Genomic DNA, 16,111 nt, shown 5'->3' with positions numbered 1-16,111 from the left:
CCACTTCACCGGCTAAAATGCGATGTGCCTACCCGGTGGAATTCAACTCTGCACATGTTGCAGCGACTGTGGCAGCACCGACAAGCCCTGGTGCAATACGTTCTGACGTATAGCCTGGGCCAACGAGATTCAGAGGTGGGGCAAATCACGCTGGAGGAGTGGTCTCAGATCAGGGACCTATGCACCCTTCTGCACAGTTTTGAAATGGCGACGAAGATGTTTAGTGCTGACGATGCCATTATCAGCATGACTATTCCGGTGATTTACATGCTGGAGCACATGTTAAACAGAATTCGGAGTCAGGTGGTGGCACAAGAGGAGGTGGAGGAAGTAGAGGAGGAGAAGTTGTATGCGGAAGGGCTAACATCTGCAAGGTCCAGACGGTCGGCAGCACCAGGGCGGCAGGCATGTGAGGGTGGGGGAGATGATTTTACCAGGGCGCATGGTAGCAGCCAAACTAGTGAGGAAGGTGCAGGAGCCCAGGAAGAAGTGGAGGACAAACTGATGGAAGACTCATCAGATGTGGGAGACCTTGATCACATTTCTGTTGTGCGAGGTTGGGGGGAGAGGACAGAGGAAGGAAGCATGATTGTTACCTCGCCACCAACACAACAGGGACTTGGTGCTCCTGGATGCGCAACACACATGAGTGCCTTCTTGCTGCACTACCTGCAACATGACCCTCGAATTGTGAGAATTAGAAATAATCCTGACTACTGGGTTGCCACACTGTTAGATCCCCGGTACAAAAGTAAATTTGCAGAAATTATTCCTGCCATAGAAAGGGATGCACGCATGCAGGAGTATCAGCAGAGACTGTTGCAGAATCTTACATGTGCTTTTCCACAAAATACCAGTGGTGCACGTAGTGAATCTCACAGTTCCAACTTGCCAACCGTGGGACCGTCAAGTGTTCAGCACTCAAACCGTAACAGAACCACAGTATCTGCTGGTAACATCAATTTTGCGGAATCATTTCAACACTTTTTTAGCCCATCCTTTGCAAGGCCACAGGAGACAAGAAGTCTGACACATAGTCAATGCCTAGAGACGATGGTACAGGAGTATCTCCAAGTAAACATTGAAGCCACGACTGTGTCACTGGACCCTTGCTCTTTTTGGGCTTCCAATCTGGATAAATGGCCGGAGCTAGCCACTTACGCCTTGGAGATCTTGTCATGCCCCGCAGCCAGCGTTCTGTCTGAACGTGTGTTCAGCGCTGCTGGTGGTGTGCTGACAGATAAGCGCACGCGGCTCTCCACTGATAATGTAGACAGACTCACGTTCATAAAGATGAACAAATCATGGATCCGAAACGACTTTTCTACCCCTGTGTCATCCTGGGGAGAGTAAAAGCTTGATGATTGGTTAAAATCACCCTACCAACCGTTTTAAGCTTTCAAATTACTAATCATGTTTATCTGTATCTTGACTGGAAAATAATTTGGGCTTTGTAGCAGTGTGCAGCACTGATCCTATTAGGCCATCTATAATAAGCTTCACCAGATTTAAAATTAAAAATAATTTTTAGCTGCATCTAGCCCGGAAAATAATTTTGGGGCTCCGAGATGCGCAAGACACATAAGTGCCTTCTTGCTGCACTACCTGCAGCATGACCCTCATATTGTCAGAATTCGAAGTAATCATGACTACTGGGTTGCCACACTCTTAGATCCCCCAAACTTTTCGATCAACCTTTTCATTTTAATAAAGACCAAAAAAATGGTCATTTTTGAAATTATAAGCATTAGCAGGTTGTTAGAAACTGAAATCAAACAGTTTTCAACTCAAAACTTTATTCTAGGTGATGTTACATTTTCACATAGGACCCCTTGTTCGAAAGGAGCTTCTGAACTCTCTCGTCCATTGAATTTGTCAGGTTTTGGATGGTTTCTGCTTCAATTGTTTTGCATGAGGACAGAATACCCTCCCAGAGCTGTTGCTTAGATGTGAACTGCCTCCCGCCATCATAGACACTCCTTTTAATGATGCTCCAAAGGTTCTGAATGGGGTAGAGGTCAGGGGAGCATGGGGGTCACACCATAAGTTTGTCCCCTTTTATGCCCATATCAGCCAGAGATGCAGATGTTTTATGTGCAGCATGAGATGGTGCATTATCATGCAGAAAAATGATCTTGCTGTGAAATACACGGTTCTTCTTCTTGAACCATGGCAGGAAGTGCTGTTTGAGAAAATCCACATACATTATGGAGTTCATCTTTAGCGCCTTCAGGGATCCTAAAGGGGCCGACAATCTCTCTCCCCATGATTCCAGCCCAAAACATTACTCCACCTCCTCCTTGTTGGCGCTGTAGCCGTGTTTGCGTGGGGTGTCCATCAACCAGCCATCCTCCACTCCATTCATCTGGACCATCGAGCGCTGCACGGCACTCATCCGTGAACAAAACAGTTTTGAAATCAGTCTTCATGTAATGTTTGGCCCACTGGAGCCGTTTCTGCTTGTGTGAAGTGGATAGAGGAGGTCGACAGGATGGCGTATGCACAGCTGCAAACCTCTGAAGGACCCTGCATCTTGTTGTTCGGGGGACGTTGGAGGCACAAGCAGCTTCAAAAACTTGTCTGCTGCTATGACAAGGCTTTTTTGCCGCTGCTCTTTCAACCTGACGTAATTGCCTGTAGGAAAGAGTCCTCAATTTGCCCTTATCAGCACGCACACGTGTGTACTGTGAATCAGCTACATACTTCTTGATTGCCAAGACACTTCATCCTGATCATCGCACAATGTTGATTGTAGTCATGCCTTGACCTAAACACTCCACAATTTGTTGCTTCTCAGCAGCCGACACATCCTTTTTCTTTCCCATTTTGGCAGAAAATGTAGGCTGCTTAATAATGTGAGAGAGCCTTCTTAAGTAGTCTTGCCTTTCATTGGACACACCTGCCAAACTAATTAGCACAGGTGTCTGCAATTGCTTACAGTGATATAAAGAGCCCTGACACACATCACCATCAATGAGTTTAACTGACAAACAAACAAATTCTTCCCTTATCACTCCTAAACACTTTTTGCATAATAATTTGGAACGCGGTGTACATGTGCTTTTCCACAAAACACCAGTGGTTCACGTAGTGAATCTTACAGTTCTAACTTGCCAACCGTGGTCTGTATGGAATTGTTCAATAAAGGGCCCAAAATTAAGATAACATAGATGGGAGAGGTCTCTATGAATAGGAATTCCTAAGTATTTGATACCCTGTGAGGGCCAGGCAAAGGGAAAGTTGGACTGGATGGAATCCTATATGGATTTAGGGAGGGAGACATCGAGGGCCTCAGACTTCGCTGCATTGATTTTAAAATTTTACCATGTAACAAAGTGATCTATTTCAGCCATAACAGCAGGGATGGATATATGTGATTGAGTGATATATACTAGGACATCATCAGCAAATAGAGAGCACTTGTACTCGGTGCCTCCCACCTCAATCCACCTAATATTGGGGTTATGGCGAATTGATGAGAGCAGGTGCTCCGTCACTAGGATGTATAAGAGAGGGGACAGAGGACATCCCTGCCTTGTCCCATTGGTGATTGTGAAAGGTGATGAAAATGTTCTGACGCACCCCCTGGGCCTTGGGACACCCGGAGCCGGACCCTTTTTGGTGGATGCTGGTGGTTGTAGTCTTCGTGGCGGCGATCCGGTTCCGTGGCTCAGGGCGGTCAAACCAGTGGCGGAACTATTTATGTGGTTTTGATGTTTAAATGTCCGACTACGCCACCCGTGGATTGCGGTCAGAGTGAACCGCCGCTACAGGGCAGACCGCTAAGGCTGGTGTTGTGGGTGCAGCAGAGCGTAGCATAACTCCCCACGGGAGGAGTATAGCCTCAGGGCAGTGTATGCGGAGGATGGGGGTGATGGTGCAGGGCAGCAGCAGTAACGACACGGAGTCAGTGATGCAGTTCAGGGCCTTTACTCACAGTTCTTATTATCCAGACCACGTCTGCAGGTAACGGCTGCCCACGTCGTACTGTGCTCACCAGGTGAGGGGCTCAGACAACTCCCAGATAACTTTGGAGCGCTTCACAGGACCCCCTTTGTGTGTCCTTTGTCTGGCCTTTCTTACCAACACTTCTGTCCGGCTGCCTCGGGCCTCCTCTTGGTAAACTTGGCGCCAGTTTCCCTGACCCTATGTCGTGCCTTCCTAGCGGGTGGAGCAAGGGGCTGCGCCACATAAAATGTCAGAGCCTCCGGTTTCTAGCTGAGGGTCGTTTCCTGCCTCCACTAGTTCGGGGACCGGTCTCCCCCTTTGGCCTGACCCCTCCACGCAGGTGGATTCGGGCGTGCGGTGGCGAGTCGCCCGTCCGCACCCCTGGGATCCCTTCATTCCTCGTTCCTGGAGCCTTCTCCGCTCCTCTTCCTTCCTTCTCCCTCTTGCAGGCCTGGGCCTCTGTTACTAGGCCCGCCTCCGGAGCAGAGCTCATGCAGAGCCCCTGCTCCCTGCCACTTCTGCTCAGACTTCTCTGCACTGAACTAAGATGGTGCCCACCTTTTATACTCCTTTCTCAATGCACCCAGGAACTGCTTCCTCCCTGCTCCTGCACTGCAGGGTTCCCCTTCCTCAGTGTTCCCTCCCCCCACTCCAGCCAGGGACAGGGACTGTCGTGCCCATCTCAGGGGCATATTGGTCGCCCTGCCCCACGGCAATGTGGTGTAATGCATGCAGGTGTCGGGTCCTGATCCACACTCCATCCTTATCTGAGAGTGAGATATCACACCTCTGGGTGAGGTGCAATACGTCTGTAGCAACCGAGCCCTCGGTGCTACAGTTCCATTTATCTTCAGCCTAGGTGACGTATTGTGATACAGGGCCGTGATTTTGGCTATAAAAGGGTCCCCTAGACCCCTACCCCAAGCTTTTTAAGAGAATCATATATGGCGTGCCAGGAGACTCTATGGAATGCTTTCTCAGCATCCAACGAGAGTATCTACTTACAAATTTTTAACTGCATCTAGCCCAGGAAATACTTGTGCCTAGTAGCAGTGTCTGCTAGTCAGCGGATTATCCCGGCTGTTAAGCAAGCTACACCACCTGTAGTTTGGACACTTAATTTTTTCAAAGGAAATGCTTCGGGACCACGGGATACTTAGTGAAGAGCATCAGGAGGCACCCCAAGGCATAGGGGCTGGGACTGGCACTAGGATGCCTTGCGGTGGACAGCCGAGCTCGATCCTTATAAAAGCTTTTTAACTGCAGCAGCTTTAGTGGACGCTACTGGAGCTGGAATTACGCGGCTGCTGGCATGAGACTTGCCCTCCAATAGATCCTTGTAAATGGATTTAAAGTGTATTCATTCAAATTAGAGGGACAATTTAAATTAAAAAGCTTAGAGCTGCCTCCACCACAGGGGGGCTCTCTCGACCCACCAGCGGACAGGCACCAGTATTGGGAGAGGGGGGCTGGCCGTCAGGGTTCACCGCGGCTCTGGCACAAACCCGGCGACACGGAGGTGGCACAGCAGGAGCGGACTGGCCGTCTCGGCTTCTCACTTTTTGGATTTTAGAAGGGCATGACATGCCTATATCTGTGTCTCCCCCTCCTTTTACTCCTCCACCTCTTTTTTTTTCGCATGACTATATGTACTTGTCACTTTTCCATGTGTTAGTTGTGTCTTCTGAGCAGTTTGTCAGCTTTTGGACACCTTTGAAGGTGTTTTCTATGTGTTTCTATGTGTTTTTGTTTGCCTGCCATTGGTTTTAACGGTGTTCGAAGGTGTTCGACGAACAGTTCGGCGAACACACGGGTGTTCGACGAACCGAACCGAACTCGAACACTACGGGGGTGGCTCAACACTACTTGTGACCAGGTAAAAGTGCAACAGTCAGCTGAAGAAAAACAGTTTTTCTATAAAACCGGTAGGGGGCGCCTTAGAAAGCGCAACTATGTACAAGGGTATGGCCGCTCTCAGTCCTCGGCCAGTGGGGATAGGGAATGGCTGTTCACAGTCCTCAGCCTGTTTAAGGATAGGGGACACACGGGTAACAGTTCACTCTTGTCCCAACGGGGAACATATTTTAATTAGTAACAGCTCTTGTACCCTACGGGTAACTATTTACAGTCCCATTCTACCGTACTTTAGTAACGGCGTCCTCCTGCTCCTTCTCGCGGGTAGGCTTCAAACCCGTCCGGGTCCTCTTGTTCCTCCTCACACCGCAGCTCTTCCTCTGTCAATCGGTGCACATGAAGGGCGTAGGGTCCTTTGGCACATTGATGCCGGGTGAATGTGACCTCGTCACCCAGGTATAGGTCACGTCCTCTGTGTCCCTCCGGCAGATGAGACTCGACATCTCTGCGGGTCACGAAGACGTCGCCGGGGGTGCGGTGATCCCGGATGAAGCCCCAACCGTGCTGCAGTTGGAATTTGATTACAGTCCCGGTGGCACGGGGACCGTGGGCTGCACGGGGGTTCCGTCGGGTCCGGCTCTTCTGTTCTGCACTCTGTACTTGCAGCCGCTCCTCGCGGACCCGCCTCTCTCTCCGTTCCCGGTCGAAGACCTCTAATTGCTGCCGGCAGCACTCCGCACGCTCAGCTGCGGCCGCCCGGGTTTCTTGAGTGAACCCGATGAGGTCTCCTCCAGTGGGGTCCCACTCGAACTGCGCCTCCTCCAACGAGAGTGGGGTGATCTTGGTAGGCGCCGGAGCCGGGATCAGGGGCTCACACAGGGGTCTTTCCTTCTGGAGTCGGGGATTGATGAACTCCGGTGGCCACACAAAGGGCTGCCCATCCGGGCAAGTGTGTTGGGCGAATAGGTCTTCACCCAGGTGCGGCACTGTGGAAGTTGAGGGCGCGGTGGTGGCAGCGGCGCCCGGGTTCACCAGGCCTTGCGACCAGGCTTGGGGCACCCTGAAGGTAAAGGGCACTGTGGAGACGGCGGCGCCCGGGGGTACTTGACCTTGCGACCATGCCGGTGGCTCAGTGGAGGTAGAGGGCGCTGTTGGAACTGCGGTGCCCGGGGGTACTCGGCCCTGCGACCAGGCCGGTGGCGTCTCCTGCTTGGCCGCGCTCAGGGTTGAGGCGCGTGACGTCACAGGGGGCGTGGCCTCGGCTCCTGCCGCTTGAGGCCTAGTTTGGAGCGGTGGCGGTGCAGCGACGGGCACGGTAGGGGGAATTTCGGGCTCTGCGACGGGGAGCTGGGGCAGGCTCACGGTTTCTAGGCTTGGGGTAGTGACGTCCCCTTTACCTGCCTCCGTCTCTTCAGCTCCTTCCTCGGCGGCGTCTCCGGCCTTCATTCCTCCTGCACCATCCTCAGAGGCGGTCAGACTCCTCGTCTCGGGTGGCGTGCTCCGCTGGCGGGTGCCAGCCTGCCGGGCCATCTCTCTACTCCACTCCGTCAGCGTTTCTCGCTGCACCTGGGCCATCCTCCGTGCGAGGCGCTCCAGCGCGGTCTGTGCACGCTCCCGGTCTCGGGGGAGCTGTGCCAGGATCTCCACCAGGCCTAGTGGGGTGGTTGCTTGCAACAGGCTCCTGACCACAGGGTCGGTGCTGCCTGACTCTCCCTCCATCTCCGGGTGCGACCTCTCCCGACTCCTCCAGGCTGCACCCATCCTCTCTCTTTTGTTCTGTATCCGCCCCCATTCAGGGTGGTCCCGGGGCAACTTGGTGATTGTCAGTTCCAGGGGCAGTCCCCTCTTGCTGATGGACATCTCGATCATTACAGTCTCTGCTGGTGGGGGCGGTTTCCGCTTTTGGCGCCATTCTTGGACCTGGCCCACGATGGGAGGTGGCCTCTTGCCACCCTCTGGCACGCCCATAATGGCGTCCGCTCTGCCAGGGCGGGAAATCTTCTCAGATGGCGGGAATCGTCTCCCAGTGGCGGGAAACTCCGTGGATGGCGGGAAAAAGCTGCAGATGGCGGGCAATCGGCGGGAAACGACCCGTGATGGCGTCCGATGGCGGGGACCCTCCGGAACCGGCGGGAGACTTCTTTTTGAGGTAAATGTGAACTTTTCTTCAGGCACGCAGTACCCGGTAGTTGCGGGCACGTGATCCTGCCGACTACGCCAAAATTGACGCGCCCCCTGGGCCATGTTCAGGGGATACCCGGAGCCGGATCTGGATAGGGGTAGTAGTCCTTGTGGCGGTGACCCGGTCCGTGCCCAGGGTGTCAAACTAAGTGGCAGTCTATGGCAGTAGATGTTAACTTGATCGACTACGCCACCCGTTGAGTGCGGCTTTGAAGCCGCCGCTGCAGAACAGTCCGCTGAGGCCGGTGGTATGGGTGCAGCGATGATGGTATAACCCCCAACGGGAGGGGTATGGCCTCAGGGCAGCTGGTGCGGATGATGGGGGTAGTTATGGTGTAGTAAGAAGAGTCAGAGACACGAGATGCAGTTTCAGGGTTTTTACTCACGGGTGTTCTCTCAGTCACTTTGGCCTTGAGTGACCACCCGAGCCGTGCTGCGTCCACCAGGTCCTGGACTCGGCTAACCCCCAGGCAGTTCCGGAGCGTGGTCCTGAGCTCCCTTCTCTCTCTCTCTCTTTCTGGCCGTCCCCACCAGGGATCCACCTTTGGCCGGCTCCCTCGGGTCTCTTGGTGGTTGAACCTTCTCTGGCTTCCCTGACCCTACTCGTGGTGTGCCTTTCTGGTGGATTTGGTGAGGGCCGTGGCAAAACTTGACCACGACCTCCGGTTCCTGGCTGAGGATCATTAGCCTCCACCAGTTCGGGTTCCGGTACCCGTGTCCGCCAACCCTTCACCCTTCTGGCTTAATTCTGGGATCTCAGGGTTCCCTCTTGTCTTCCACTCTGGGCCTTTCTTCCTCCTCTCTCTCTTCACTGCAGGCTTGGCCCTGGAGCTGGGCCCAGACGGAGCCACAGCTCCCTGTCAGCCCTCTTGGCTGAGCTCTTCTGCTCTGCACTCACTCTCCTGGACTCTCCCTGTAACTAGATGGTGCCCACCATATATACTAGCTCTATGTGTGAGCCCAGGTGACCAGCACCCAATGAGCTCCTAGCTTTACCCAGAGTACTCCCCCTATCTGCCCCTACACTACTGGGATGTTCCACCCCACTTCCCACTCCAGCCAGGGACAGACGCTGTCGTACCTGCACATATACTTGGTGGGAGTACCGTAGTTCTGTCCCCCGGAAATGGGATGTATGTAGTGCATGCAGCCTACTGAGCTCAGTTCCACACTCCATCCTTACCCGGGAGTGGAATACCACACCTCTGGGTTGAGGTGCAATACCCCTGTAGCAGCTGAGTCCTCAGGGTGCTACATATACATGGCCCCGCATAGTGCTCCGTACTGTATACATGGCCCCGCATAGTGCTCCGTACTGTATACATGACCCCGCATAGTGCTCCATATTGTAAACATGGCCCCGCATAGTGCTCCGTACTATATACATGGCCACGCATAGTTCTCCGTACTGTATACATGGCCCCACATAGTGCTCTGTACTGTATACATGGCCCCGCATAGTGCTCCGTACTGTATACATAGCCCTGCATAGTGCTCCATACTATATATATGGCCCCGCATAGTGCTGCACATAGTATACATAGATCTGCATAGTGCTGCACTCAGTATACATGGCCCCGCATAGTACTCCATACTGTATACATGTTCCCGCATAGTACTCTGTACTGTATACATGTCCCCCGCATAGTGCTTCGTACTGTTTACATGGCCCCGCATAGTGCTCCATCCTACTATATACATGGCCCCGCATAGTGCTCCCTACTGTATACACGGCCCCGCATAGTGCTTCGTACTACTGTATACATGGCCCCGTATAGTGCTACCTACTGTATACATGGTCCCGCATAGTGCTCCGTACTGTATACATGGCCCTGCATAGTACTCCGTACTACTATATACATGGCCCCGCATAGTGCTCCATACTGAATACACGGCCCGCGCATAGTGCTCCGTACTACTGTATACATGGCCCTGCAGAGTGCTCCGTACTGCATACATGGCCCTGCATAGTACTCCATACTGTATACATGGCCCTGCATACTGCTGCCTATTGTATACATGGTCCCGCATAGTACTCCATACTGTATACATGTGCCCCGCATAGTGCTTCGTACTGTATATGTGGCGCCCCTGAGGGTTCGGTCGCCACAGAGGTGCTGCACCTCACCCAGAGGTGTGGTGTCTCCCTTTCTCTCAGGTAAGGAGGGAGTGCTGCACGGAACCCCAACACCTGCATCCAACACTACACTACCCCAGGCCAGCAGGAGGGGCAAGACGCAATGTATGTTTCTGCTGAGCCCTGACCCTGGCTGGAGTGGGGGGAACCCAAAGGCAGGGGGAACCAGTAGTCGGTGTGGGTGTAGGAGGTAGTTCATGGGAGCACTCATACAGTAAAGATATAAAATAGGGAAGCCATCTTAGGGTGGCAGAACAGTGAGACTAGTAGTTGGAGAGCAGTTGGGAGCAGAGTCTCTCTAGGAGCTCTGCTCCACTACAAGGGCTCAGGACTGAGGCCCAGGAGGGGAGCAGGGAGTAAGCTCCGTTCTACAGAAGGGATCCTAGGGGAGTACGGCGAGTGCAGGAGGCACCCGTACACCCCGAACCTGCCAAGTGTCAGGAGGATCTAGGCCGCAGGAAGGGGACCGGCCCCTGCCCCAGTCATGCAGCTTCAAGCCTCGGCTGGAAAATACCGGAGGCTTCTGACTTCTATAGCAGGAGCCAAACTCTTACTTCAATCCCAGTAAGGTCGAGCAGGTCTGAGCAGCTCCGACGGACAGGGGGGACCTCGCAGCACTCGATTAGGATTCACAGTGAGAAGCGCAGGGCAGGAGGGAGTAAAGACCCAGCGTGAAGTCGGTCTAGGAAGGTACATATGAAAGTGGGGTTCTGCCAGATGCACCCGAGCTGCCTGAGGAAGGACTGAACCCCTGCCCGGTGAACGCAGTGCGACGCGGGAGGCTTGCACCAGTACTGTGCACCTGAGGAACTTGAACATAACTGTGAGTAAACTCGGATGACTGCACTGAACTGCCTCCGCTCCTTTATTTCGCCGGTACTATTTCCCTCCCTGCACTACAACGCCCAGCGCACCTCCTCTTCCATTTTCTCCTACACTGCCTTGAGGCCTGCTCCACCTGTGGGGAGCCGTTCCATCTTAAGCTGCCCTATCATCTGCCTCAGAGGACTGCCGCAGCGCTGGTGATCCTCACCAGACACCACAGGTGGCGTCACGACAATATTCCCCAACCAATAATTTCCCTTTTCAGCGACCGCTCTGGGCCAAGGACCGGGCCAGCCACCGTGATAATCCCCTGCAAGCAGCCAGAGGCCCGGCTGCCGAGTACCCCACGGCCCTGGGGGCGAGTCAGCTTTCTGGCATCACGAACAGGATGCGTGACCAGCCCGTACCGTCGGGTGAAGTGTGCCTAAAGAACTGTGTTATGTTACTGAATGTGGCGCCCGCCTCAGAAGAACGGGCGCCATTATGTGCGTGATCAAAGACAACAATATGGAACCTCCCATCGTGGGCCGGGTCCCAGAATGGCGCCAAAAGCATACCCTGCCCCTTGCAACTATGACTGTCCGCATAGATGTGTCCGTCAAGGCAGGAAGGCCGTCACAGGGAATGACCGACAGCAAATCGCCATGGGACCACCCCCAAAAGAGGAGAGGAGGAGGAGAAAATTAATGGAGACAGGGTGTGGTCTCAGTCCATCTAGCCAGACCGCATCCGGCAGCCGAGATGGAAGGGAGCAAAAGCCAAGCCTGTCAGGACTGCGAATATTTTTAATTACATTTTGGCCATTTTTGCCCTCTTTCAAGATGGTGTCGTTTGTCTCATGTGCCCCTTGTCTTCCTGCTTCATAACTCCACCCCAGCCTCTAATCAGTGCTAGAGTATCCTGCCTGTGACCTGTTCCTGGTGGTTTCCTAGTTCCCTGCTCTGCCCTGCAGCCTTGTGTGGATCTTCTGTTACCTGCTCTCAGAGATTCTGCTGCATTCAGTTGTTACCTGTATTCCTCCTTCTCCTTTCTGCTCCTGCTGCTACCTCAGAGCCTCAGTCTTCACCTGCATTCTGCTAACAAGTAAGCTGGTTTCTGCTCTGACTCACCTGCATTAGATAGCTGCAGAGCACGGGACTGTGCTGCACTATCAGGGACTTCCTACCCAGGCCTCCCTGGATTATCTAATATATATATTGTATGAACTTCCTTGCATGGACTTGATAAGGACTTCCTTGTTTTCTAGCATCCTCTAGTGTGAACTGTGCTTTACAGATTGCTTTGCTGTTTGCATTTAGAGCACGGGACTGTGCTGCATTATCTGGGACTTCCTTCCCGGGCCTCCCTGGATTATCTAATATATATTGTTTGGACTTCCTTGCATCTATATATATATTTGTGTATGGACTTGATAAAGACTTCCTTGTTTTCTAACATCCTCTAGTGTGAACTGCACTTTACAGACTGCTCTGCTAATTGCATTTTCCCCTGAGTGTTTATGGACTTTGAGTTTTCGTCTGCACTTGTTTGAAACACCGTGTATTTATAATATACACTTTGACACCTATAAGCTGTGTTTTGTTGTATCTTTGTTCCACGCAAAAAGACTCCTGTGGTATCCATTATAATTATTACAAAGCCTCTACCTCTGGCCTGTCGCTGCACCAAGCCACCTCCTCTACCATGGAGGAAGATATGGAGAAGCTATCCCCGGAGGATGTGGAGTTCCTCGAGCGCGAGCTCCTCGAGCTGGGCCAGCAAGAGGAGCAAACCCAGCAGGCAGCGGTCGCCCGGTGGAAAAGTGAGCTGCTGGAGAAACTGGCAGCCCTCCAGAAAGTGAGACCAGATGCCAGCAGCCGCACACCAGCCCAGGCGGAGATCGCAGGAGACCAGGAGGCCGTGTGGAACACAGGAGCAGGTAGGAAAGAATCCCCAGCCCCGGGCGCTGCCAGCGCCGACCTGCTCCTGAGCCTCCTGCCCCAGCCCCTGCCATATGCTGCCGCACTCTGGCCAGAACCATTATGCAGCCTGGAACCTCCACCCCTGGGCGCGGAACCCGAAAACCCCCCACCAAGGGCCTTCCTGGAACCCCCGCCTCTGAGCGCTGCACCGGAAGGTTCCCCATACAGCGTCCTGCCGGAACCTCTAATCCCGGGCGCTGAAGCTACGGGTCTGTTGCTAGGAGCCCTCCCGCCACCTCCGCGTCCGATGCTGGAGTGGATCTACGGCGCGCCGGTCTTCGACTGGTCCGCCCGTTTCGAGGATCAGCAGCCGTGCCCGCTCCTCCCAATGCCAGCACCCCCGGTTGCCTACCCCGGCGGAGAGGAGTTATGCTGGGACAACCGGGGGGGAGATCTGATGGGGCTCACCTATGAAACAGAGTCCGCCACCCTGCAGAGGAAGGAGTTCTGCAGGCGGGAGCTCCGACAATTGGAGAGGGAGCGACGCGCGCGGAAAGCGCGCAGTGAACGCCTGGAGGCCCGTGACAAGGCCTCCAAGGCACAAGTCCGCCAGGTGGAGACAGCCAACCCCAGCCCCTGTGAGGAAGGCCTCATTGTCAAGTTTAACCTCAAGGCTGGGTGGGGCTTCATCCGTAGTCACGAGTTCAACAGGGACATTTTAGTCAACCGGCGGGATGTGGAGCCTGAGCTGGAAGAAGGCCATCCCGACCGGAACCTGTATCCGGGAGACCGAGTCATGTTCACCCGGCATCATGGTGAGCGTGGCTGGTATGCCCTGCTAGTGTACCATGCCAACAAGGATGCACCGCTGCAAAAAGTCCCTCATGACCTGGCTGGGTCAGGGAAGAATGAAGAGTACCCCAGGAGGGGTCCCCAGTACTAGGCTTAGTACTGGGACTGCACCGAACTGTGTATAGTCACCCATCCGGTTGCTGAGTTTAGGATATTGTTGTTATAATATGTTTTCTTAGGTACCCGTAAGGGTATAGAGACAATAGGGAAGAGAACAGTGATCTCCCTACAAACTTTCCATTGTAAATAAGTTTAGCACTTCTTAAAGTGCACCCTATTGGTTTTATAAGCGCAATCTTTACCGCAGAACAAAAACCCGTTTGGCGTGGCGGAAGACGAGGTCCAGTATCTGGATCATCTATGCCCTGCAGCCACGCCCAGGGCCTACGTTGAGGGTTTGCGGACGGGTCCCTCATTCTGCTGCTGTTGCACTTTGGTGCAGGAACTTTCGTGAAAATGTTTTATATATGAAAAATGCTCTTATAATGTTTTACAATGCAACGTTTAAAATGATGTGCCTCCCATAAAGGGAAGAATGTTTTACAGTCTTCTATGCGAATGCATTCAAAAATTTTGTATGTCTAGTATCCATGTTTTTGCTTTGTTCCAGCCCGCGGACGTGCTGTGTTTTACCGGGGGGGAATGTGGCGCCCCTGAGGGTTCGGTCGCGACAGAGGTACTGCACCTCACCCAGAGGTGTGGTGTCTCCCTTTCTCTCAGGTAAGAAGGGACTGCTGTACGGAACCCCAACACCTGCATCCAACACTACACTACTCCAGGCCAGCTGAAGGGGCAAGACGCAATGTATGTTTCTGCTGAGCCCTGACCCTGGCTGGAGTGGGGGGAACCCAAAGGCTGGGGGAACCAGTAGTGGGTGTGGGTGGAGGAGGTAGTTCATGGGAGCACTCATACAGTAAAGATATAACATAGGGAAGCCATCTTAGGGTGGCAGAACAGTGAGACTAGTAGTTGGAGAGCAGTTGGGAGCAGAGTCTCTCTAGGAGCTCTGCTCCACTACAAGGGCCCAGGACTGAGGCCCAGGAGGGGAGCAGGGAGTAAGCTCCGTTCTACAGAAGAGATCCTAGGGGAGTACGGCGAGTGCAGGCGGCACCCGTACACCTGAACCTGCCAAGTGTCAGGAGGATCTAGGCCGCAAGAAGGGGACCGGCCCCTGGCCCTGTCGTGCAGCTTCAAGCCTCGGCTGGAAAATACCGGAGGCTTCTGACTTCTATAGCAGGAGCCAAACTCTCACTTCAATCCCAGTAAGGTCGAGCAGGTCTGAGCAACTCCGACGGACAGGAGGGACCTCGCAGCGCCCGAATAGGATTCACAGTGAGAAGCGCAGGGCAGAAGGGAGTAAAGACCCAGCGTGAAGTCGGTCTAGGAAGGTACATATGAAAGTGGGGTTCTGCCAGGTGCACCCGAGCTGCCTGAGGAAGGACTGAACCCCTGCCCGGTGAATGCAGTGCGACGTGGGAGGCTTGCAACAGTACTGTGCACCTGAGGAACTTGAACAGAACTGTGAGTAAACTCGGATGACTGCACTGAACTGCCTCCGCTCCATCATTTCGCTTGTACCATTTCCCTCCCTGCACTACAACGCCCAGCGCACCTCTTCCATTTTCTCCTACACTGCCCTGAGGCCTGCTCCACCTGTGGGGAGCCGTACCATCTTAAGCTGCCCTATCATCTGCCTCAGAGCACTGCTGCAGCGCTGGTGATCCTCACCAGACACCACAGGTGGCGTCACGACAATTTTCCCCAACCAATAATTTCCCTTTTCAGCGACCGCCCTGGGCCACGGACCGGGCCAGTCCCCGTGATAATCCCCTGCAAGCAGCCAGAGGACCATCTGCCGAGTACCCCACGGCCCTGGGGGCGAGTCATATACATGCCCCGCATAGTGCTCCGTACTGTATACATGGCCCCGCATAGTGCTCCATACTACTGTATACATGGCCCCACATAGTGCTCCGTACTGTATACATGACCCCGCATAGTGCTCCGTACTGTATACATGCCCCGCATAGTGCTCCATCCTAATATATACATGGCCCCGCATAGTGCTGCGTACTGTATACACGGCCCGAGCATAGTGCTCTGTACTACTGTATACTTGGCCTCGCATATTCCTCCGTACTGCATACATGGCCCTGCATAGTACTCCATACTGTATACATGGCCCCGCATGCTGCTGTTTTGTATACATGGCCCCTCATACTGCTGTTTTGTATACATAGCCCCGTATAGTGCTGCACACAGTATACATCGCCCCGCAAAGTGATCCATACTGTGTACACGGCCCCCGCATAGTGCTCACTACTACTATAAATGTGGCGCTCCTGAGAGTTTAGTCGCCACAGGGGTACTGCACCTCAGATTGAGGTGTGGTATCTCCTCTCCGAGGTAAGGA

This window comes from Phyllobates terribilis, unplaced genomic scaffold, assembly GCF_046119375.1.
Source record: "Phyllobates terribilis strain yellow unplaced genomic scaffold, ASM4611937v1 Scaffold_3__8_contigs__length_932513732, whole genome shotgun sequence".
NCBI classification, from domain to species: domain Eukaryota; kingdom Metazoa; phylum Chordata; class Amphibia; order Anura; family Dendrobatidae; genus Phyllobates; species Phyllobates terribilis.
Note: the sequence above shows the minus strand (reverse complement) of the source record.